The following is a 24,017-nucleotide window of genomic DNA, read 5'->3' as shown; positions in this document are numbered from 1 at the left end:
GAGAACCAAATATTCTAAACGTTTGAACTCACTTTTAAACAAAACCGTCTCAGACTTTCATCCCTAAATGTGTTGCAATTTACACTCAGGCTGGAGGATGGAAGGGTGTCTCACCAAGTAATTGTTTCCAGTAAAGGTCATTTTTGGCCTCTCAAATCACGACTCTGGTATGTCACATTGCACAGGTATTTTTCACAGCTCACTGAGTCTGATGGTTCTGAGGGTATTTAAGACTGCTGCAGAGAGGAGCCCAGGGCCACGGCGATTAGTGGGCTTCTGTAGGAAGCCCGGTGGAAGGGACAATGGGCCAATTACCAGCAAAGCCTGTGGTCTCCCTTGGAGAGGTTAAGGAGAGCACATGGCCTTTGAGCCAGCGTGTCATCTGTCCTGGGGCTTAATCAAGTTATCATATCACCCCAGTGTCTCCAGGCCTCCATCCTTCGATTTGAATGAGGACAAAAATTTGCAGACAAATTTCTAGCAGCAGGAAGTTGGTGCTCTCCTGCGAGGCTGGATGAAAAGCACCTGTAACCTTGTCGGCCTTGTCCAGCTCCTGCTGGGAGCCGCTTCAGGCTATAGCCTGTTGGCTTCCGAGCCTGCCTGTGTCAGCAGGAGCTGAGGCTGGGGCTGGGGGAGGGGGCGCGGGGAGTGGATGCCATTATGTGTTTCAAAAGAATGCCCTGGAGCAGGCCGGCTGTGGCCAGTACAGCACAATGTGGCTAGCTACCGTGAATGTGTAGGTGGACACTCTCCCCTTCCTTTTGATATTGGCCTGGAGTCATACTTAGGTTAAGACGGGGGCTGACATGCAACAACCCTCATGATGGCATAAAGGGAATACTTGTGTTTCTCCCTCTCTCTAGTGAGAGCGAGAAGCAGGGACCTCTCCAGAATGCCATCAAGGCATTGCTCCTTGGAGCCAGATTTCTGCTCCTCTCTGAGCTGCAGTTTCCCCCTTTGTGAAGTTCAGGGATGTTGTAAATTTCATCTAATCTGCAGGGTGGAAGGGAGAGGGGGTTTGGTGTGGTAGGCTGAACATTGGTGGGGGTATATGAGACCTGTGTTCGAGGCCTAGCTCTACGTGTGGGGAGGTGGCTCAGCCTCTTTTTGTTGTAGTTATTTCATTTGTAAGAGGGAGATAATGATCCAGGCCGTTAGCTACTTCACAGCTTATGAGTCAATGCGATGATAGATCAGTGAATGAAAAAACTTTAAAACCACTTTACTGGTGCCTTTACAGCCCTTCCAGCATGGGTGCTCTATGACTCGGTGTCACAAAGAGGGATTGGAGGAGAGGAGTTATTAATTAGCGTTAATATAAGAGCAGTCCATCCTGAGAATAAGTTGATCACTGACTGTGAATGTCATAGTCCTTAGCAGGAAAAGCCAGAAGATGGGACTTTTAACACTCTGTGGGACTGGTTGTTCTGATCAGAATCAGCTTTTCTGAAGTCTACAGGAAATTGGACTTCTTGACATTTTGATGAAAGGCTCGTACCCTAAAAAAGTGGATGGAGACCTGGCCAACAAATCACTTCTTCCCCTGCTCTTTAGACGGTGTTCATATTCTGTAGCCACTTTGTGACAGGGGACATCAACCTTAACCCATGGCAGCTCCAGCCTGTTTCCTCACCTATAAAGTGGGGTGCGTTTTCTCTGCCCCTCTAACTTATGGGAGCGTTGGGAGACTCCACTGGTTAACAGGTGAGAAAGTGCTTTGTAAATAAAGAGTAAGGTGCCAGGTAGGTTTGCACTGTACGTGCGTGTGCACACACACGGAAAGGACTATTATTGCCCATTTAACTGGAGCTTAAATGAGCATGTTGGGGAAATATCGTGGCCTTGTGGACCTCAGTACATGGATCCAGTATCATAGATGATCTGGCTCAAAAGAGGATTCTTCATTCAGAGCTAACACCCGGCTGCTCTCTCTGAATGAACAGCACTGGGGTGCCCTGCTTGATCTCACCTCCTGAGGGGGTGGCCCTGTGGACATAGGCAGGTCTGGGGTACTGTTGCCCGAGCACAGCAATGACCAGACAGCCAAAAGGTAAAATACGGACCGAGTGCTCTTCATTCTTTACTTTCGCACTTGCCTCCCCCTAAGCCCCTGGTCCACCAAAATACCCATGACTCCCTCAAACAGCACATGAGGTCCTGCCCCACAATTTTGCATCTGCCACTTCCCCTGCCACCGTGTCTCCACCTTCTCTGCTTATTAAGTCTGTCTCATCCTTCAAGGTCCTGTGCAGTGTCCTCCTTTGTGAGGACACAAAGTCTGTCTGATCCTCAAGCTCCTAACCCAGTCAGAACTGACTGCCCGCCCCCATCCCCACCTTGGAACTTTGTCCTGCCCTTTGCCCCACAATGTGGGTTTTGTATTAGCATTCATCGTGCACACACCTCTCTCCCTGCTTACTCTGTGAGCTTCTCAGGGGCAGAAACCAAGTCTGATTTCTCTTGGTGGCCCAGTCCCTAGTACTGCTGCTGGTGCATAGCAGTAATTTATGCATTAAATGTTGCATTGCATTTCCCCTGCCCCTCAAAGTGTCAGAGAATGATGTGACGGGATTGTGGGAGGGGAGGAAAAGATGAAACCTTTCCTCTTCATGTTTATTTAAACCAGATCCAGTTTTGGTTTTGCCTTGCATCGCAGCCAATTTGAAAATCTAAAAAACTGCTCCACTGTGATTGGCAATTTGAACGTAAATTTAATTAGGACTCCTTTCTAAGTGTTTCAGTCCTGCCCAAATAAGGCATTCCTTTGCTGCCTCCTAAGTGACTCTAGGAACTCTTTACAGAAATGGTTCCTGGCCAAGTGGACAGGAAAACAGCTCTGCTCAGGGGCCCAGCCTCACAAAATACCCTTGTGCATTAATCTCCACTGGTTTACTTCCACGGGAAGGTATGAACTTCACCCTCTGGCAAGGACCCAGTGGCAAAGGCCCTGTTTCTAAGGTCCCTATTTACATGTTCACTCAGAGAACGTCGTGACCAGGGGGAGAATCTCTTCCAGTAGTTCTTAGTGAGGGGTCCCAGGACCACCAGGGATTCACAAAAGTAGTACACAAGGCTCTTTGATGCTTTTCAGTATTTCAGAAAGCCTGAGATGAGGGTGCAGGACCTACTATAATGTGAAGCTTCTGTGTGTTTTGTTCTCTTGTTTTTGGCTCCATTCAGTATGGTAGCAGTGGATAGTTCATGCTAATAAAAAGTTACCCAGAACTATATTTAATTTTTTAGGTCAAATCAGTTTTTTATTGAGGTATCACTTACAAAATAATATTTACACATTTTATGGATGCAGTTTGATAAGTTTTTGGCAATTGTGTACAGTTGTGTAACTACTACCACAGTCAAGAAATAGAGCATTTTCGTCATCCCAGAAAGTTTTCTCATGCCCCATCCCAGTGAACACCCTCCCTAGACACCCTGCTCCAAGCAGCTGCGAATCTTGTCATTATAGTTTTGCTTTTTCTAGAATTTTATAAATGAAATGATACAGTACGCTGTCTTTTGTATTTAACTTCTTTCACTCACCGTCAAGTTTTTGAGATTCATCCATGTTGAGGTTCATCCATGTCGTTGCATGTATCAATATTTTGTTTCTTTTTATTGCCTAGCAGTATATCATAGGATAACTACAATTCGTTTGTCCATTCACCCATTGATGAACGTTTGCGTGGTTTTCAGATTTGGGCTGTTAAGAATATGTGGCTATGAATAATGTTGCTATAAACATTTGCATACAAGTCTTTGTGTGAATACATTTTCATTTCTCTTGGGTAAATACCTAGGAGTGAAATTGCTGTGTTGTATGATGGGTATACCTTTAACTTTATAAGACGCTGCCAAACACTTTTGCAAAGTGACTGTGCCATTGTGCATTCCCACCAGTGGTGCATGAGAGTCTGATCCCCGTTCTAACACCTGGTGTTGACAATCTTTTTGATTTTACCCATTCTAGTGAGTCTGTAGTGGTATTTCATTGTGGTTTTAATTTCCCTGATGACTAATCATGTCCATATTGGCTAGTCATATATCTTTGTTGAGCAGGTATCTGTTCAAATCTTTTGCCCATTTTTTATTGCATTGTTTGCTTTCTTATTATTCTGGATACAAGTCCTTCACCAGTTAGGTATTTTACAGATATTTCCTCCTAGTCTGTGCCTTGTCTTTTCACTTTTAAATGTGTCCTTAGATGAGCAAAAGTTTTTAATTTTGATGAAGTCCTTTTTATTTTATATATATTTTACAATTCATGCAGTTTGTGTCATGTTTTGGTAATCTTTGCCAGCACAGTATCACAAAGATTTTTCCCTCTGTTTTCTTCCAGAAATTTTATTATTTTAGTTCTTATGTTTAGGTCTATGATCCTTTGATCATTTTGTGTATGGTGTGAGGTAACGTTTAAGATTCAATTTTTTTCCTCCATGCTGATATCCGGTATCACTTCTTAAGACTACCCATTCCCCATTGAAGTACCTTGGCACTTTTGTAAAAAGTCAGTTGACTGTATAAGTGCAAGTCTGTTCCTGGACTCTATTCTGTTCCATTGATTTATATGTCTGTAATTATGCCAATGCAATAGTCTTGATTACTGAAATCAGGGAATGCAAGTTCTTCAAAGCTTGTTTATATTTTAAAGATTATTTTGGTTATTTTTCATTCTTTGCTCTTCCATATAATTTTAGAATCAGCTTTCAATTTCTTCAAGACAAGCTTGCTAGGATTTTGATCGGGCTTGCATTAAATCTATAGATCAGTTTGGAGAACATAAACATTTTAACAATGTTGAATCTTGAAATCTATGAACATGGTTTGCCTTTCATTTAATAACATTTTCTTTACTTTCCTTTAATAATATTTTGTAGTTTCCAGCATGCAAGTCTGGCACATTTTTTTTTTTTTTTTTATGGGCTGTTATTTTTTTTTTTAATTTAATTTTATTTATATTTTTATACAGCAGGTTCTTATTAGTTATCTATATTATACATATTAGTGTATATGTATCATATATACATATATATATACATATATATATATGTTAAATTTATTCCTAAGTATTTTTATGCTGTTTGTAAGTGGAGTTTTTTTTAAAAAAATTTTTATTTCCCAATTGTTCGTTACTTATATGTAGAAATACAATAGCTATTTTATTAAACTTTTTACCTTGAAATAATGTAGCTTCACAGGAAGTTACAAAGGTAGTACAGAGGACCCATGTACCCTTCACCCAGTTTCCCCCAGTGGTTATAGTACAATATTAAAACCAGGAATTTGACATTGGCATAATGGGTGTGTATCATTATCATATGTATATATTCATGTAACAACCACCACAATTGAGATACAGAAATAGGCCATCACCACAAAGATCTCCCCTGTCCTACTGCTTTATTATCACACCCATCCCCCTCTCCCACCACCCCTAAACTTTGGCAACCACTAATCTGTTTTCTGTCACAATAATTTTATTATTTCAAGAATGTTATAAACATGGAATCATACAGTATGTGGCATTTTGAGCTTGGCTTTTTTCACTCAGCCTATGCCCTTGAGATCAATCCAAATGGTTGCATATATCAACATATCATTCATTTTTTTTAAGAACATTGTTTATTTTTATTTATTTATTTATTTATGGCTGCATTGGGCCTTTGTTGCTGTGCGTGGGCTTTCTCTAGTTGCGGCCAGTGGCGGCTACTCTTTGTTGCCGTGTGCGGGCTTCTCATTGTGGTGGCTTCTCTTGTTGCAGAGCACGGGCTCTAGGCGTGTAGGCTTCAGTAGTTGCAGCATGCGAGCTCAGTAGTAGTGGCACTCGGGCCCTAGAGCATGCGGGGTTCAGTAGTTGTGGTGCACCGGCTCAGTAGTTGTGGCCCACTGGCTTAGCTGCTCCGCGGCATGTGGGATCTTCCAGGACCAGGGATCGAACCCATGTCCCCTGCCTTGGCAAGTGGATTCTTAAGCAGTGCGCCACCAGGGAAGCCCATATCATTCATTTTTATTTCTGAGCAGTATTCTATATTATGTATACACCACTGTTTGTTTGAACGTTCACCTACTGAGAGAGATTTTGGTTGTTTTCAGTTTTGGGATGTTACAAATAAAGTGGCTAAGAACAATCATGTATAGGCTTTTGTGTTGACATGGGTTTTCATTTCCCTGGAATGTATGCCTACAAGTACAATTGCTATGAGGTATGGTAAGTGTGTGTTTAGATTTTAAAGAAACTGCCAAGCTGTTTTCTAGAGTGGCTGTACCATTTAACATTCCCACCAGACATGCATGAAAGATCCAGTTTCTCTGCATCCTTGCCAGTATTGTGACTATTTTTAAAATTTTAGGTCTAATAGGTACATAGTGATAGTTCATCATGACCTTATTTTGCATCTCTCTAATGGCTAGTGATGTTTAACATTTTTTCATATGCTTATTTGCATCCCTAAGTCTTCTTTAGTGAAATGTCTCTTCATGTCTTTTGCCCATTCCCTAACTGGATTGTTTGGTTTTTTTACTGTGGAGTTTTGAGAGTTTAAAAATATATTCTAGGTATAAGTTCTTTTTCCAGATATATGGTTTGCAAATGTTTTCTCCCAGTCTATGCTTATCTTTTCATACTCTGAAGAGAATCTTTTGCAGAGCAAAAGCTTTTAATTTTGATTAAGTCCAGTTTATCAATTTTTTATCTTATGGGTGATGCTTTTGGTCTAAGAACTTTTTACCAAGCCCTAGGTCTTGAAATTTTTCTTCTGTGTTATTATCTAAAAGTTTTATGGTTTTATGTTTTACATTTAAATCTATGGTCCATTTAAAATTAATTGTAAAAGGTGTGAAGTTTAGGTTCTTTATTTTTTTTACCCTCGAACATCCATTTGCTGTAGCATCGTTTGTTAAAAAGACTATTCTTCTCCCATTGAATTGCTTTTGCAACTTTGTTAAAAATCAGTTGGCCCTACTTATGTGGGCCTATTTCTGAGTTCTGTATTCTGTTCCACTGATCTATGGATCTATCCCTCTTGATTACTATAGCCATATAATAAGTCTTAAAGATCAGGTAGAATAATTTCTCTCACTTTATTCTTTTTCAAAATTGTTTTAGTTATTCTACTTCCTTTGCTTTTCTATGTAAATTTTAGAATAAGCTTGTCCATGTCTTCAAAAAGTCTTGCTGGGATTTTTTTTTTTTTTTAAATAGCAGGTGAGTTTTTATTAAATATTTAAAAAATACAGATTTTGTGGCAATTATAAATTAATTTCTAATATAATAATAAATTGATACTTTGAACCAAGAAAACAATATAACCAAAAATTCATTTCCTAATGCAAAGCAGGTACCCTATGTTTAGGGATAGTTCATATTAATGCATAATTTTGTTTTTAGAAAAAGATTGTTACAGTCAGGTATATAACCACTTAGTTACACCTAAGCTCTATTGGTTAAAAATAGATTCTTTTAGAAAATCCATTTTAAACATATTATACTTTTTTTCAATTATTTTCTCCAAACAATGGTAGAAGTGTGCCTTGATGGACAGAACTCAGGAACTGGTTTGACCACACCTAGGTTATACTGATATCTACAATATAGGACTCCAAGGGAGAGTCCAGCTCCAACTTACGAAGCAGGCCCAGTTCCGAATGTTTAACAATGAAGTGCTAACAAACGATAGTACTAATCATCAAAAATTAACAACTTTAGGTATCTTTGTTTTGGGTTTCTGTGGTTTAGGCACATCCAAAATTTCTTCATAGTCCGCACTCATTCCCTTTGCCCAGCAACCAACTGTGACCATTCGATCTGAATTCTGACCATCTTTCTTAAAATGTTCCACAGAGCCACAAAGTCTGCAGCAACCACCATCAGCATAGAGTCCTTTGGGATTATCAGGACAAGATCTGCACAAGTGTCCCATTTCCCCACAAACAAAACATTTTGCAAAAGGAAATTCACCAAAAGCTGGGTCAACTTTAGCCTTGCATTTGGTTATTTCATGCTCTGTGGATCCACACTGGTAACATATTCCAGTGCCCATTTCTTGATTCTCAAGGGCAGCTGGGCAATCTGCAATCCCATGGCCAGGTTTTCTACAACGGAAACATACCATTGCATTTTTCTTTGCTGCTTGTCTTTTTAATTGTCTTCCTTCCTGGCGACTGTCTTTCTTTAAAGCAACTGCAGTTTCTTCCCTGACTTCCTGACTGTCTTTTGCTATCATCTCCCCATTGTGAACCATCTGTGAGTTTTGTCTTAGATATTCCATGAATGCATTCACATCTTCATTTAAATACTCCCTTTTCTTTTTATTCTTTTTGTGTTTTGCTTGGGGTGCATCAGTTTTAAGGGACAGACTATTGGCTTCAAGTTGTTTACTCTTTGGTAGGTTTTGGCTTTTCCCCTCAAAGAACCCCTTCTTCATGTCCTCCCATGATGTTGCAGGGAAGGGTCTTTTGTTCTGTGTGGTAGTAACTCGTGCCCACCTGGTCATGGCTTCATCAGATGTTTATCAGTCTGCTAGTGTTGGAGGGTCTCCTGCAGAGGTGGGGGGTGGCTGTGGCTCATCGTGGGGACAAGGACACTGGCAGCAGAAGTTCTGGGAAGTACTCCTTGGCATGAGCCCCCCCAGAGTCCACCATTAGCTCCATCAAAGAGCCGGGTAGGCTCCAGTGTTGGGTCGCCTCAGGCCAAACAACCAACTGTCTTGCTGGGATTTTGATAGAAAATTTATTTTACCTGTGTATTGATTTGCGGAGAATTAACATATTTTATGTTGAGTCTTCCGATCCATGAGTGTAGTACGTCTCTCCATTTACTTAGATTTTCTTCGATTTCTTTCATCAGCATTTTGAAATTTTCAGCATGTAAGTGTTGTACATGTTTTGTTAGACGTACACCTAAGGTTTTTTTTAGTAATTATAAATGGTTTTATATTTTAAATTTCAGTGTCTGTCTTCATTGCTAGTATACAGAAATACAATTGATTTTTGAATGTTTATCTTGTGTCCTACAATCTCGCTGAACTCACTTATTACTTCTAAGAATTTTATTTTTACAGATTTCTTAGACTTTGTAATAATATACAATCATGTCATTTGCAGATAAGGAGACTTCTATTTTTTCCTTTTCAATCTGTATGCCTTTTATTTCCTTTTCTTGCCTCATTGCCCTGACTAGACCTTCCAGTACTATGCTGAATAGCCGTGGTGAGAGTGGCCATTTTTGCATTGCTCCGGGTCTTAGAAGAAAAGTATTCTCAACAGTATCTCTCAACATTAAGTATCATGTTAGCTGTAGGTTTAAAAAAAAAAAAAAAAATCTTTCTTATCAAGTTGAGGAGGTTCACCTCTATTCCTATTTTTTGGAGAGTTTTTTAAATCATGAATTTTGTCAAATACTTTTTCTACATTTATTGACATGATCAAATGTTTTTTCTCATTTATTTTAGTAATATGGTACATTACATTGATTGAATTTTTAATTTAAACCAATATTGCACTCCTGTGTTAAATCTACATGGTTGTGAAGTATTATCCTTTAAAATATGTCGTTAGATTTTGTATCTAAAATTTTGGTTTTTGTGCCTATGTTCATGAGGGATATTGGTCTGCAGTTTTCTTTCTTTCTCTTTCTTTGAAGAGATCACATCTCTTTGTCTGGTTTTGATGTCAGGGTAATACTGGTCTCCTAAAACAGATTGAAATGTATTCTCTCTTCCTCCATTTTTTGAAGTTTATGTAGGATTGGCATTTTTTCTTTTTTAAATACTTGGAAAATATACCAGTGAAGCTGTCTGGGTCTGAAATTTTCTAAGGGAAAAGTTTTTATTTACAAGTTCAATTTCTTTCAGTGATATGAGGCTATTCAAATTTTTTACTTTCTTTTGAGTCAGTTTTGGTAATTTCTGTCTTACAATGAATTTATGCAGTTTATCTAACTTGTCAAATACATTGGCATAAAGTTATTGATAATAAACCCTGTTAGCCTTTTGATGTCTGTACTAATGTTACCTCTTTTTTTTCTGATACTGATCATTTATATCTTCTCTTTGTTTCTTTTTTATTATTATTATTTAGTTTGGCTGCACGGGGTCTCAGTTGCGGCAGGTGGGATCTTTGCTGTGGCATGCTGACTCCTAGTTGCGGCATGCAAACTCTCAGCTGTGGCATACATGAGGGATCTAGTTCCCCGACCAGGGATCGAACCCGGGCCCCCCCCCAACACCCCCCCCGCGTTGGAGTCCTACCCACTGGACCACCAGGGAAGTCCCTCTCTTTGTTTCTTTATCAGCTTAGCTAGGAGTTAATTTTATTGATCTCTTTAGAAAACCAGTTTTCATTTCATTGATTTTTCTCAATTGTTTGTCCATTTTGTATTTTATTGATTTTTGCTCTTATCTTTATTTTTTCCTTCCTTATACAGTTGACCTGTGAACAGCACAGGTTTGTACTGTGTGGGTCCATTTATATGTGGGTATTTTTCACTAGTGAATATTGCAGTGCTGCATGATCCTGGATTGGGTGATTCTGTGGATGCAGAACCACAGATATGGAGGAACTGAATATATATTGGGGGGGCTACTAAAAGGTATGTGTGGATTGTCTACTGCAGGGGGGGATTGGTGCCCCTAGCCCCCACATTGTTCAGGGGTCAACTGTGCTTAATCTGGGTTTCACTGCTCTTTTTTTCTAATTTATAAGAAACCTAGGTTACTGATTTTAGGTATTTATTCCTTTCTGGTGTAAGCATTTAAAACTATTCATTTTCTGTATGCACTAATTTAGTGCATGCCACTTATTTTAATATAGTCTATTTTAATTTTCATGTCTTTAAAACTTTTATATTTCCCTTGTGATTTATTTTTTGACCTATGGATTCTTTTTTTTTTTTTTTTTTTTAATTATTTATTTATTATTTATGGCTGTGTTGGGTCTTCGTTTCTGTGTGAGGGCTTTCTCTAGTTGCGGCAAGTGGGGGCGACTCTTCATCGCGGTGCGCGGGCCTCTCATTCTCGCAGCCTCTCTTGTAGCAGAGCACAGACTCCAGACGCGCAGGCTCAGTCATTGTGGCTCACGGGCCTACTTGCTCCGTAGCATGTGGGATCTTCCCAGACCAGGGCTCGAACCCGTGTCCCCTGCATTGGCAGGCAGATTCTCAACCACTGCGCCACCAGGGAAGCCCTGACCTATGGATTCTTCTAAAATGTGTCATTTAATTTTCAAATATTTGGCATTTTCCTAGATATCTTGTTGTTATTGATTTCTAATTAAACCCACTGTGGTCAGAGAACACAGTTTGTATAATTTCAGTCTTTTAAAATTTGCAGAGACTTGTTTGTGTCTCGGCATATCATGATTCCTAATGATCCCCATGTAGACTTGAATATGTATTCTTGCAGTTGTTGGATATAGCATTTTACAGGTATGAATTAGGTCAGAGTGGTTGAAACTGTTCAGATTTTCTATGTCTTTGTTGTTTATATTTATCTAATTGTTCTACCTCTTGCTGAGAGTGGATGTTAAAACCTCCAACTATGATCATGGAATTATCTATTTCTCCCTTTGATTCTGTTAATTTTTACCACGCATATTTTGAAGTTTTATTATGAGGTACATGTATACTTAAGATTTTCAAGTCTTCTTGTTGAATTGATCCTTCATCATCATGAAATGTCTCTTTTTACTTCGTTAATTTCTTTGTCTCGATATCTATTTTTAAATTAATTTTGTATTGGACTATAGTTGCTTTGATGTCTGTTTTATCTGATATTAATAGAGCTCCTCACACTTTCTTATGGCTATTGTTTGCATGGCATATATATTCTTTTTAACCATCCATTTACTTTCAGCCTATCTTTGTCTTTATATTTAAAGTATGTATATTTTTTATAAACAGCATATAGTTGGGTCTTGCTTTTATTTTTATCCAATGTGACCAACTATGCCTTTTACTTAGATTGTTTTGTCCATTAATTCTTAATGTAATTATTAATATGGTTAGGATTGGGCCTATTACTTTGTTTTCTCCTTGCCCCTACTGGGTTGTTTTCCTCCTTGCCTGCCTTTTATTGGATTATTTGGATAACTTTAGAATTCCATTTTAACTTATATATTGACTTTTAGCTATAATTCTTAAAAATTTTTTCCCATGGTTTCTCTAAGGACTGTACGTAACGTATCCTTTTATTTTTTTTAAGAGATTTCCCTTTTTATTTTTTAAAATTAATTAATTAATTTATTTATGGCTGTGTTGGGTCTTCGTTGCTGTGCGCGGGCTTCTCATTGCGGTGGCTTCTCCTGTTGTGGAGCACGGGCTCCAGGCACGCGGGCCTCAGCAGCCGTGGCTCGAAGGCTCTAGAGCTCAGGCTCAGTAGTGGTGGTGCACGGGCCCAGCCGCTCCACGGCATGTGGGACCCGCCTGGACCAGGGCTCGAACCCATGCCCCTTGCATTGGCAGGCAGATTCTTAACCACTGCGCCACCAGGGAAGCCCTGTAAAGTATCCTTAACTTTTCACAGTCTATTATAGTTCGTGCTTCACACAAAATGGAGAAAATTTGCAACCTTATAATTTCACACCCCTCTATTCCTTATGCCTTAGTTATTATGTGTATTACCTCTACATATGTTATAAACCAACAAGGCGGTGATACAGTTTTGTTTTAAACAGTCACATATATTGTAAAGAAATTAAGAGGAAAAAAAGTAGAGTCTTGTATTTATCCAGATATTTTCAATTTCCAATGTTCTTTCCTTTCTGAGGATTTGAGTTCCTATTTGGTATCGTTTTTTTTCAGTCTGGAAAACTTCCTTAGTATTTCCTGTAGTGCACCTCTGTTGGTAACAAATTTGCTTAGTTTTCTTTTATCTGAAAATTATTTCTCTTTGATTCTTGAAGATTTTTACTGGATCTTGCATACTGGGTTGACAGGATTTCTTTGTTTTTTCAATTTTAGCACTTAAAATGTTGTTCTACTCTCTTCTGGACTCCATAATTTCTGATGCGATATCAGTTCTTAATTGGATTACTGTTCTCCTGCATATAATATGACATTTTCTCTTGCTTCTTTCAAGATTTTCTCTTTCAACATTTGACTATGGTGTGACTTAATGAGATTTTCTTCATATACGTAATGAAACATACTGTTTGTCATTCATTGAACATCTTGAGCCTATACATTTATGTCTTTCACAGTATTTGAGAAAACTTTGGCCGTTAATTTCTTCCATTTTTTTTTTTCTGGCCCATTCTCCCTGTCTTCTTCTTTTGTGACTACATGTATTGAGGCTCTGCTAGGTTATATTTATATTCTCACTCTCTTTTCTTTTTGTTCTTTAAATTGGATAATTTCTATGTTTCATCTTCAAGTTTACTTCCTCTTTTCTCTGCCACCTCCATCCTGTTGTTAAATTCACTTAGTGATTTAAAAAGTTTTTTAGATATTGTATTTTTCAATTCTAGAATTTCCATTTTTTAATTTTCATTTCTTTGTTGAGGTTTCTTATGTATTCTTTCATTGTGAGCATGTTTTCTTTTATTCATTGAAGATAGTTATAATACATGCCAAAAAATTTCTTGTCTGCTAATTACAACGTCTGTGTCATCTTATGTTTGTCTCAGCTGATGCTTTTTGAGCTTGATAATGTGTTCTATTTTCTTGGTTCTATGTGTGTTAAACAATTTTGGATAATATTCTGGACATTATGTGTGCTAAGTTGTATAGATTCTGGAGTTTAGTAATTTTCTCTGATGGATGTTAATTCTTTGGTTTTATCAGGCAGTTATCTTGGTTGAATTCAAACTGTAATCTCCGTTTCTTAAGCAGCAATGACAATATCAGTTCAGATCTTTCTCCAGTAGCTCAGCTGCTTTGCATCTTGTCTGTGTATGTATAGTTCAAGGTTTAGACAGAGATGTGGACAGATGACTTTTGGGATCTTCTTTCTGCTTCTTTCCCTTTAAAGCTTTACCCCGTTCTCTTCACTATCACGGTTTCATTGGCTTCAAGGCCAGAAAAAAAATTTTTTTCCACCAGCACCTACCCTCCTCCCTCCCTACACCACCCTGCATGCTGTACCAACTGCATGTGGTCTCAACTAAAAGCTGCAAATATGGGAATTTGCTCTTCAGAGTATAGACTCCGCATCGTATTCTATCTGCTTTTTTTCACTTTTGTTCACTGGGTATGATATTACTCAAGCGTTATGGGAAGTGCAAGTTCCCATAAGTATTTAACTTAATCACCAGAAAAGGAATGATACATTTCTTAACAAATGCGAAGAATGGGAAACATTTCAGGAATTTCAGGATTGGAAAGAGTTTGCCAGGCCTGACACAGTGAGCCCTAAATAATGCTCCAGGGGTGAATCTTCTCCCCAGATCCCACTCTGCTGGATTACCCTCAGTGATAGAATGCTCACTACCTCATAAAGTAGCCCACTCCATTTTAGACAGTTTTGATGACCGTCTGAAATATTTTCCTTTGATATGCTCAAAACGTCTTCATTTCAGCTTTCACTCCTAGTTCCAGTTCCAACCCTCACGGCCACACAGAATGAGCCCAATCCCCCTTTCCTACAAATGTCACTGAACTATCAGTAGGGGATGCAGCCTCAGCTCCTCCAACCAGTCTTTGAAGTGTGGGATTTCTAGTCGTCCTCTCATGGTTCTGACCTCCTTTCCTTGAGCAGGGTCCTGGACCTACATAGCTTCCTTAGAATGTGATGTCCAGAAAGGACCCAACACTTGGGGCAAGGCTTGGGCAGCCTAGAGTCCCCCTTCTTTCCACAAGGCAGCTGAGGTTCCTATTGGTGTATTCCAGTCATGTCGTACATAATTGGCTCATATTAAGCTGGTGCTCAGTGAGCAACCCTGGGCCCGTTTTCATCTTTCCTTACACAGAAGCACACACAAAATTTCTCCAGCCAGCCTCCCGAAGCTGCCTTCTAAGGAGTACAACATCAAGTCTCAGAGGATTTGCTACCATCAGAGACCTGTCCTGCCCTGAGACGTCCCCTCACCCTCAGGGCATCAAGCCTGGAAAGTGCTTGGAATCAGATGCCTCGAGGCCCTTAAATCTGCCTGCATTTCTGGTCTATAATTTTCAGAAAAATTAGTCTGCATCTTGTGGTGGCTTATATTCAAGTCAGGGTCCACACAGCCACTGCAGAGCAAGATACTGTATACAAACCTACAATCTGGAAAAACAATTTCTATATGACCTCATTAGATCCATGGAATAGCCAGAGTAACTGTATGAAATGGGCAGAGGAAAATGTATTATCCCCATTTGACAGATGAGGAAACTGAGGTTGCAGGTTGGCTCCAGGCTGCCAGGACTAGGGACAAAGGATAGTCAAAACCAATGGAACACTCTATCACAAAACATTTTTCTCAGCATCTCAGAGACTTCAGGCTTCCGGTCAAACTCATGTCTGAGCCATTCTCTGGGTAGAAAGTTTTTTCTCAGGGCGTTTTGGGAACAGATGATCTAAGCAAATCCCCCCTCCCTGTGCCCTCACCCCCAACCCCAAGGGGTGTGGTACAGGGTGCACAGTAACAGGGAGAAGAGAGTCTCTAGGCTGCTTTCCAAGAAATTGCTTCTGGAATCATTTGCCTCCAGCCCCCAACAAAAGCTCAGGTATGGAAGCTTGGCGTGCGTGCCTCTGACCTTTCACATCCCAGAGCCAAGCTGCGGGGAGGAGGGGCTGCCGCACAAAAGGGTCTGAGGAGTGACCGGCCTGCCTCAGCTCCCCGCTGTCCCCCACAATGGGGCCCGAGGCCCTGGCCGCCTCTAGAGGCCAGAGAAAAGGGCCGAGATAATGACAGGCCCAGCTACCGCTGCTCTCTTCAGAGAAATGAGAAGAGGGAGGAGGCCAAACCTCCCAGATAATAAAGAAGTAACAAATGGGGAATAAAAGCTTATGGAAGACATCTTAACCCAGGGATGAAACAAATGTCAGCATCTGTGAGGCTTTCTGCACCAGCAGACCCAGCCCTAATGAAAACCCTCGAAGAGCCATTCACTGGAGCAGAGGCGAAAAGGCTACGTTTTTCTATGGGGGCATCGAGGGGGTTTCAGGGGTTGGACGAGGCTGCCCTTTCCCTTTCGACTGCGGTGGAACCAAGCGCTAATGCTCACCTTCAGCTTTATTAAGGAACCAGGGGCGGGAGGAGAATGCAGGGGCCGGACCACCTTTGTCCTGAAGTCTGTGAGGTGGGTGGGTTTAGGAGCAGGCGAGATGTCTGCACGCTGAGGCCAGGAAGAAAGCCAGAGGAATTAGAGAAAACGCTGTTTAACAAGAGTCTCCTTTGACCGGGGCCTTTAGGAAGGATGTGGCTCCAGGAAAGTAATCCTCTTAGCACAGACTTCTGTGTGTGTACAAAACAGGGAAATCGAATCTGAATGTCCTCATTGCATTTGCTAAAATACCTAATGAAAACACAAAGATGCCTTATCCCGATCTTCACCCTTCCTTCAGAAGATGGAGAGTGGCAGATGTTTGCTTATAGAGCTGATTTTAAAAATTCAGACTGGGAATTTGGGGTGGGCGAGACGCTGAGCCTCCTCTCTTCCCAACGGGTGTGGGTTTGCAGAATTTCGAGCCTTTGTATCTTCCCTTGGGGTTTTCAACACCCTCCTCCCTTGTGCCTTTGAGGCACTAGGTGTGATTTTATTTCTTTGGTTTGCGTTCTGTGTTCACCATTGGAATGTGTCTCCAGAGGCTTCAATGAGAAAAATCTCAAATCCTGGCCAACCTTTGCAGCTTCCTGAGGAGAGCGGGAAAATTGGGAGGAAGAGAAATGCGCCCCCAAATTTGTGATTGTTTTGCAGTCGGAAAATGTTGTATCCTGGCCAGAGAGCACCAAGGTGGTCCTCACCACACCCACACCCACACCCAAAGGTGTGCATTCCCCTCCCCACACACATACACATACACACACATGCACATAACAACCCATGCCACTCACTCCCATGTACTCATACACACATACACCCTTTCAGTTATAAATACACACACAACGCAACCCCTCCCAAACACCCGCCCACACACTTCCAGTGTGAACTGTTTTAGCTAGCCTTACGGATAAACATCTTCCTTACCCATCACCTTAGCACACAGGTTTTTAGACGAAATGCTTCAATTATGATTTAGCTCCAAAAGGAAACAGGACATAAGTAAGGATAAGTAAAATGTTTGCAGGATTGCCCATGAGGGCTTTGCACTAAGTTAAATTGGGGTGTATACTTTTATTTTTTCTTTGATAGGGGGCTATTTGTTAGGGGGCTATTTGAAATTCAAAACTATTGTTTGCTGTTGGGACGCAGAAGGGCTGGAGGTGCAGGGGGCAGCCACAGAGGGGCTGATTATGGCCCCAGGTCTGGTCCAAGCTGTCCACCTGTGGGTCGGCACTGTGCTCCACGGCTGGCTCTAGGTCTGGTGCGAGCTCTTCGTCTGCGGGTCAGCAGATGTCCAGGGCGGGTAGTCAGCTCCCAGGCTCTCAACATATTCAGGTAGTGCCCCGAGAACCCTCTGTCCTCTGTCATAGTGAGTTGGGGGGGGGGGGGATTCCCGTGCCCGGCGTGCCGTTGAACTGGGTGAGCTCTGATGTCTTTTGTAATCCTAATATTAATAATGATATGTTATTTACGAGGACTAATTATGTCCTAGTCACTGTTCTAAGGGCCTTAAAGGATCATCTCATTTAATTTTCACAGCGCTATGGTATAGACTGTCTTATGCCAACTTTGTAGATAAGGAAACCAGCCTGGAGACATCAGTAACGATAGAACCACTATTCAAACCCAGATCTAATGACAGAACCAATATTCAAACCCTGGAGATGTTAGTAATGATGGGACCAATATTCAAGCCTGGAGACGTTAGTAATGATAGAACCAATATTCAATCCCAATATTCTAACGCTGAGCTTAGGCTATTGACCTCACACTACAACCAGGCCCTTTAAGAGAATTTGACTCCGAATGAGTTCCTACTCCCTTCTTTTCCTGGTCTGTAGGAAGGCATTGACCCTGTTCCTCCTGGTTCATCCCCACGCTGCAGCATCTCTCCTTCCCGTCCCTTTGGAGGAATGAGGGAAACCTGGGGAGTCCCTGCCAGCCCGTCCCTGCTGCGGGCTGGGGAGGATTCCACACCCAGCTACCGAGGTCCAGACCATCAAGGTGGTCAGACATCCTGCATTACCCACACCTGGCAGCGGCGGTACGGGGACACCCACATCAGGTGCTCTGTCCACTGGCCAACAGAAGTCTTTCAGCAGCTGTGCTAAGGCACTGGGTTCATTGACAAGGCTCCTAGGCCCTCCTGACCTGTGCATCCCTCTGAGGAGCACACCTTCTCGTTCTCCAGGTCCTCTCTCCTGAGAACACAGCCCACCAGGAGAAAGGTCGGCAGACACCGCTGATCCTTTTATGTCCAACATGCCTGATGCTCTGGGGTGGGGAGTGGGGAACGGGGTGGTGGGGAGCCAGAGTCACCGCCCTGGAAACTGTAGGTATCGTTGGATCTAACTCCCTATGGCGGTTCTAAAGCTGTGCCCACAGTTCTCTGATATGACTCCCCTCAAGAGGCAGAGCTCAGTTACCTCTTCCTGAGTGCGGACTGGACTTAGTGGCCAGCCCACTAGAGAGTAGAATATGGCAGAACTGATGGCTGTCACTTCCAAGGTTAGGTTATAAAAAGATGGTCGCTTCTGTCTTGGGTTCTCCATCTCTCTCTGTCTCCATCCGTGTCTCTTGAATCACTTGCTCTGGGGAAAGCCAGCTGCTAGGGTGTGAGGCAACCAGGGGAGAGGCCCACAGACTGAGAGACCGAGGCCTGCCAGCAATTGCATGGGTGAGCTTGGAAACGGTCTTCTGAGGCCACCAGCAGCCGTGGGAGCCAGGCTGGAAGCACCTCCTCCCTCAGCTGAGCCTCGACTGACCGCTGCCCTGGTGGGCGTCTTGACTGCAGCCTTGGGAGAGACCTTGAGGCCAGATTCCTGACCCACCGTGAAACCGTGGAGAAACCAGGAGATTGCGTCTGGTGTGTGAAGCCCGTACCCTGGGGTCACTGTGTCACGTTGCTCTCTCTCACTGTGCAACTGGGAGAACTGAGGCCCTGCTGGGGACGTCACCGACCCGTTTTCACAAATGACGAGTTGGTTCTTGAAACGAACTTAAATATTTTGACTTCTTGTCTAGTGCTCTCTCCACTACATCAGGCTTCCTCTTGCTCCCGTTTCCCACTAATGGACGAGAAGAATTGAATCTGGCAAAGCCCTGCCAGCCTGTGAGCTCAGGTCTTTATGTTCTGAGTGGTGTGGCCACAGCAGGGGATGCCCCGGTGGCATAGGGTTTGGTGGGGACAGAGGATCACTTCTGGGGCCGTTTGAGAGTATAACGGCCCCTACATCTGCCCCCCTTCCTAGGGCTCATGTTTGGCTGATGTGGGAAGCTCAACCCATGCCTGTGAATTTTGAATTTAATACAGAACTTACCACCCAGAAATGACTGTGTGAAGTAAGTGTAATTTGCCTGTGTTTATTTATTTTTTTATTATGAACTTGAGCAAAGTTTATGGAAAAAAAAGGAGCCTGATGATCACGAGACGTAGCTATTTTACATCTCTCTATATTCTCTTTGTTAGTGTTCTTTGCACAGCTGTAATGGCCCGTGCACACTATTTAGAGTTTTGCCTTCCTCACTCAGCAAGTGTCCTTTGTGCCCCAGGCCCTGTGCGGTTGGGAACTCAGAGCCCGCTGTGCCTGGCGCTCTCCCAGACCACCCTCCTGTTTGCCCGCCTGGCCCCCTTGCCTTCCGCCCGTCTCGCTCCTCCTCGCAGGGTAGCCCAGCTTCTGACTCCTGGCTCCGCCCCAGCCCCTCTTCCACCCAGGCCCGCTCGGCCTGGCTCACTCACTGGACCACACTGTGTGGCGGGCTTGGAGTCTTGGCACTCTCCCCGCCTCCACTGAGGGCTGGTCGGTGCTACCGGAGGCCACATGGCTGACAGTCCTCCTGAATCTGGAGGAGGGGCTGAGGAATCTGCATTTTTACAAGCTCCCGAGACAGTTTGGCACTCAGTACAATCTGTGAACTACCGCTCTGCTCCCGCCTGCTGTTGACAGTGTGGAGCTCTTCATAACCACTTGATTGGTCTGGCTTTTAGCAAACTTCACAGAGACAGTCAGAAGCAACCTTCGATTCCCTGAGCCTGAGCCCTCGGCTGGCCTGGGTCTTCCTGCCACCCCAGTGTTCTCCTCGCCATACACCTTTATCTCTTCTTGTGACCTGCTTTCACCTACAGGAGCAGGAGGTCAGAAGAAGCCAGGATGCTGTTCTCCAATGTTGGTCCATTGGCTTCCTGATGGAAGCCTAGAGATTGGTTTCTAAGGGAGGAGCTGGCAATTATCGACCACAGTAAGGGCTGAGAGTTCACCGTTGGCCTCTGTGTGTTGGCTTTGTGAGCACTTTACATTAGGGCCAGGTGGCACAGTGGGAGGTCTGCAGCAGGGACCACTGTGGACTTTGGGGCCGATGCTCCCATAGAGTCCTCTCATTGCGTCCTCCCACTCTGTCTAAGGGGCCGGTTCTCCAGTGCTTCCGATCCACTGCTTCCTCCAGGTAGAGGAAACCATCCCCGGCCTCCCTGGGGTCCACACGGTGTCCCTTGCTTCTCTCAGAGGGCAAGAAGGTCCCTGCCCTGGGCCTCAGTGGCCCCAGCCGTAACATGGGGGGTTCCAAGGAAGTCCTTTCCAGCTCTGAGATTCTGTAATATTTGCTGCAGGTAGGGGTCTCTCCGTACTGCCTAGATCCTGTCCCAAACGTGACCGCCTTCCCTCCCAGTGTGGGCCTGGACTCACAGCCTTGCAGGCTTGGTTCCTTCCCCTGTGAGTAGGGGCTCCTGCGCCTGAGTCCCATCAAACTCAACCAGGCTGCAGTGTCAATCAGAGAGGAGGCGCAAGCTGGAGGGGGGCTTAGGAAGTGCCGTGGGCTGCAAGCATGTCTGCAGATGTCTGTTTATTTTCACACCCTGAGTGCCCTCTGCGGGAGGCCGGGGCCACGGAGTAGCAGCCAGCTCCTGGCTTTGTAGCTCTGCTTTGAGGCCTGTGATGTCTGAATCCTCCCCAGGCAGTTCTCCTAACCGCCTGCCCCCTGAGGAAGAGCCCCACCGGCTCCGTGCACCAGCAGAGGCAGAGTGGGAGATGTGATCGGAATCTAAACAAAGCCTGCAGAGAGGACCGGAAGTTTGACACGGGCCCAGGCAGGAACCCCCAGCCCTAACAGCTGTTCTCCCCCACGTGACAGACAGACTCAGCCACAGCCTGGAAATAACAGCCGGGGTGTCATCTGTGTCGCCTGCCACCCTCCTGCCACCCTTGTTTTCCCTGCTGCCGCAGGCATGATGGCTTCTACCGCTGACATTTGGGGTCTTGTGAGATGTCAGTCAAGGGAGCAATCATTGTTCACACAGGCCCTATCCCTGGTGTCCTCTATCACATGCACACTTCCCCCTCGACAGCCGCCCAGACTCCTTGGCTCCCTTAACAAGCCCTCGCCTGTCCAGTCCTCCACACGGGCCTCCAGGAAGGAAGCCCTCAGGCCCCCAGTGAGGACAGACAGGGCCCCACGAGTGAGACAGGCCTCAGGGCCTCTGGTCTGGATCTGGAACTGTTCCATTAATTTGATACTGACTTCCACAGCTGGGGACTAACCCCATAAATCCTGACTTGGACACGTGGCAGCAATAGACACCAGGACGGGGTGGGTGCATGAAGCTGCTATGAGTGGGAGAGAATAGCGAGGGTGCGATCTGACTCCAAGGGCCAGGGAGGGGATGCAGTGGGAAACGTTGACCCTCTCTCCCCAAAAAGAAGATGATCTAAAGATGTCACAAATGTGTGATCAGGGCCGTGATTGACATGGACCTTCTCATCCCGGCTCTGCCACCCTGGGCAAGCCATGCAACATGGCCGGGCCTCAGACGTATTTGCAGAATGTCAGGATACACTGATTTATGGCCAAGGGCCATCCCAGCATTTATGTTCTATGTTTTATTTCTGTTCCGTGAGTGTCCAGTTTCCGAAAGGGTATGTTTGAGGGAGGAGTGGCTGGGGAGAAAGGAAAAAGGGTCTGGATGGCGAGTGTGTGACGGGTGTGTGCACGGACGGTGTCTCCCAGGATCCGAGAATTGCTTCCTCCGACCCCCGGATGAGGGAATAGCCTCGGAGAAGCTAAGTGAGTCCCTAGCTGGGGTGTGGCCGGGCCACGGCTGGGTCCATACTTCGCTTTGCTTTTTTTTTTTTTTTTTCTTAATTAATTTTTTAATTTATTTTTGGCTGTGTTGGGTCTTCGTTTCTGTGCGAGGGCCTTCTCTAGTTGCGGCGAGTGGGGGCCACTCTTCATCGCGGTGCGCGGGCCTCTCACTGTCGCGGCCTCTCTTGTCGCGGGGCACGGGCTCCAGACGCGCAGGCTCAGTAGTTGTGGCTCACGGGCCTAGTTGCTCCGCGGCATGTGGGATCTTCCCAGACCAGGGCTCGAACCCGTGTCCCCTGCACTGGCAGGCGGATTCTCAACCACTGCGCCACCAGGGAAGCCCCGCTTTGCTCTTTTTATAGAACCATCTCTGCCCTCTCCCTTCCAGCTCCACCCATCAAGACCCTACCACCCTCTAAGCCCCTTCGCAGTGTCATCTCTGTGTGGCCTTCCCCGAGGCTCCTCCTGCCAGAACCCGTACCGCACCTAGTCACCCTTCTCTTGCCCCCTTGACTTCTCCTTAGAACAAAGCGGGTCTGGCTGCCCCAGTGGCCCGAGAGCCCCTTGAAGGCTGGGCTTCAACATGCCAAGTCTTTCCCAGCCCCGCACAGTGAATGGCAGTAGTAGGTTCCACTGAGTGTGGAATCGAAATTACTGAGAGGAGCCCCAACGTGCGGGTCCCCAAACTCTGCCCCCAGCCCCCCCAGGCCTCAGAGATGAGACTGCGAAACCCCCCACCCAGCCCCTGGAGCATATGTCCCTATGTGGTGAGGCCCGTGCCCCTGTGCCCAGGAGGCTGCGAGGGAACCACACTGTCAGCTGTGCTTTAAAGGGGCCTCTCCTCCAGGGGCTCCTCGACCAGGCAGGAAAATGGGTTACGGGATACCCTGCGCTTGCCCATGGAGAAGAGTTTGCTGAGGACCCCGCGGACTCCAACCCTCTGAGTTGCAGTGACTGTAGCCCCTCCACCTTTCCATATGCTGTTTTCACCTACAGCAACAGGAGGTCAGAAGAAGCGACTGTGTCATTCTCATGGTCCATTCCCTTCCTGTTAGAAGCCCAGTGAGGACAAGGACAAGTATGGCATAAGCCCGCCCTGGTCCCTTGCTGTGTGTGAGGCGTGTGGAAGGGACTCAGTGAAGGAGTTTTAGAGTTGAATCTATTTTTCCTATTTGTCCCAGAGCTGTTGGACTTGGAGAAGGACCTCAGGGCTCACGCGGTGAGTCCAGCCCCCATGGCGGGCATGCGCTCTGCCTCAGGGCCCCAGAAGGGATTTGTTCAGAACCGCCTTGAGCCGTCTACCCACGCTCACTGCGTGCACTGTGGCTGGCCCCTCTGCAGGGGAAACTCTGCACAGAGGCCACGTGCGTTCAGGAGGTGGCAGCACAGGGGTAGCAAGAGAGCGTGGGCCTCAGAGTCAAGAGAGACCTGAGTTTGAATCCTGGCTCCATATTTCCTTGTGTGGTGCCTTGCCAGTCTTCACTTTTCTTACTTATAAAAGGGGTAACGTTAATATCCACTCTGCAAGGTTGCTGTTGTGTTGAAAACGAGATCACGTTGGCAGATGCTGGAGCACGAGAAATGTAGAGGCACCCGCTACCCTTCCTTTTCGGTCCCGGAGGGAGAGAAGATTTGTCCCCTTGGGGACCGGTGAGGCAGTTCCTCAGCTCTGATTGTATCCGCGTGCCACCCAGTTGTCGTTAAGTGAGGTTACCCAAGGCAGAAGGTTAGAGGGAAGTTTGACTTGTGGGCAGCTGGGCTTCCT

At 44.6% G+C, this 24,017-nt stretch overlaps 1 pseudogene; it reads right to left on the bottom strand.

Moving 5' to 3' along the window:
* Positions 1-7,682: 7,682 nt before the first annotated feature.
* Positions 7,683-8,507, bottom strand: LOC137765692 (zinc finger CCHC domain-containing protein 9 pseudogene; annotated as a pseudogene).
* Between the last annotated feature and the right edge of the window lie 15,510 nt (positions 8,508-24,017).

Source organism: Eschrichtius robustus, chromosome 6 (assembly GCF_028021215.1).
Source record: "Eschrichtius robustus isolate mEscRob2 chromosome 6, mEscRob2.pri, whole genome shotgun sequence".
Lineage (NCBI taxonomy): Eukaryota > Metazoa > Chordata > Mammalia > Artiodactyla > Eschrichtiidae > Eschrichtius > Eschrichtius robustus.
The sequence above is the reverse complement of the archived record's forward strand: the minus strand, read 5'-3'. Positions and strand labels throughout refer to the sequence as shown.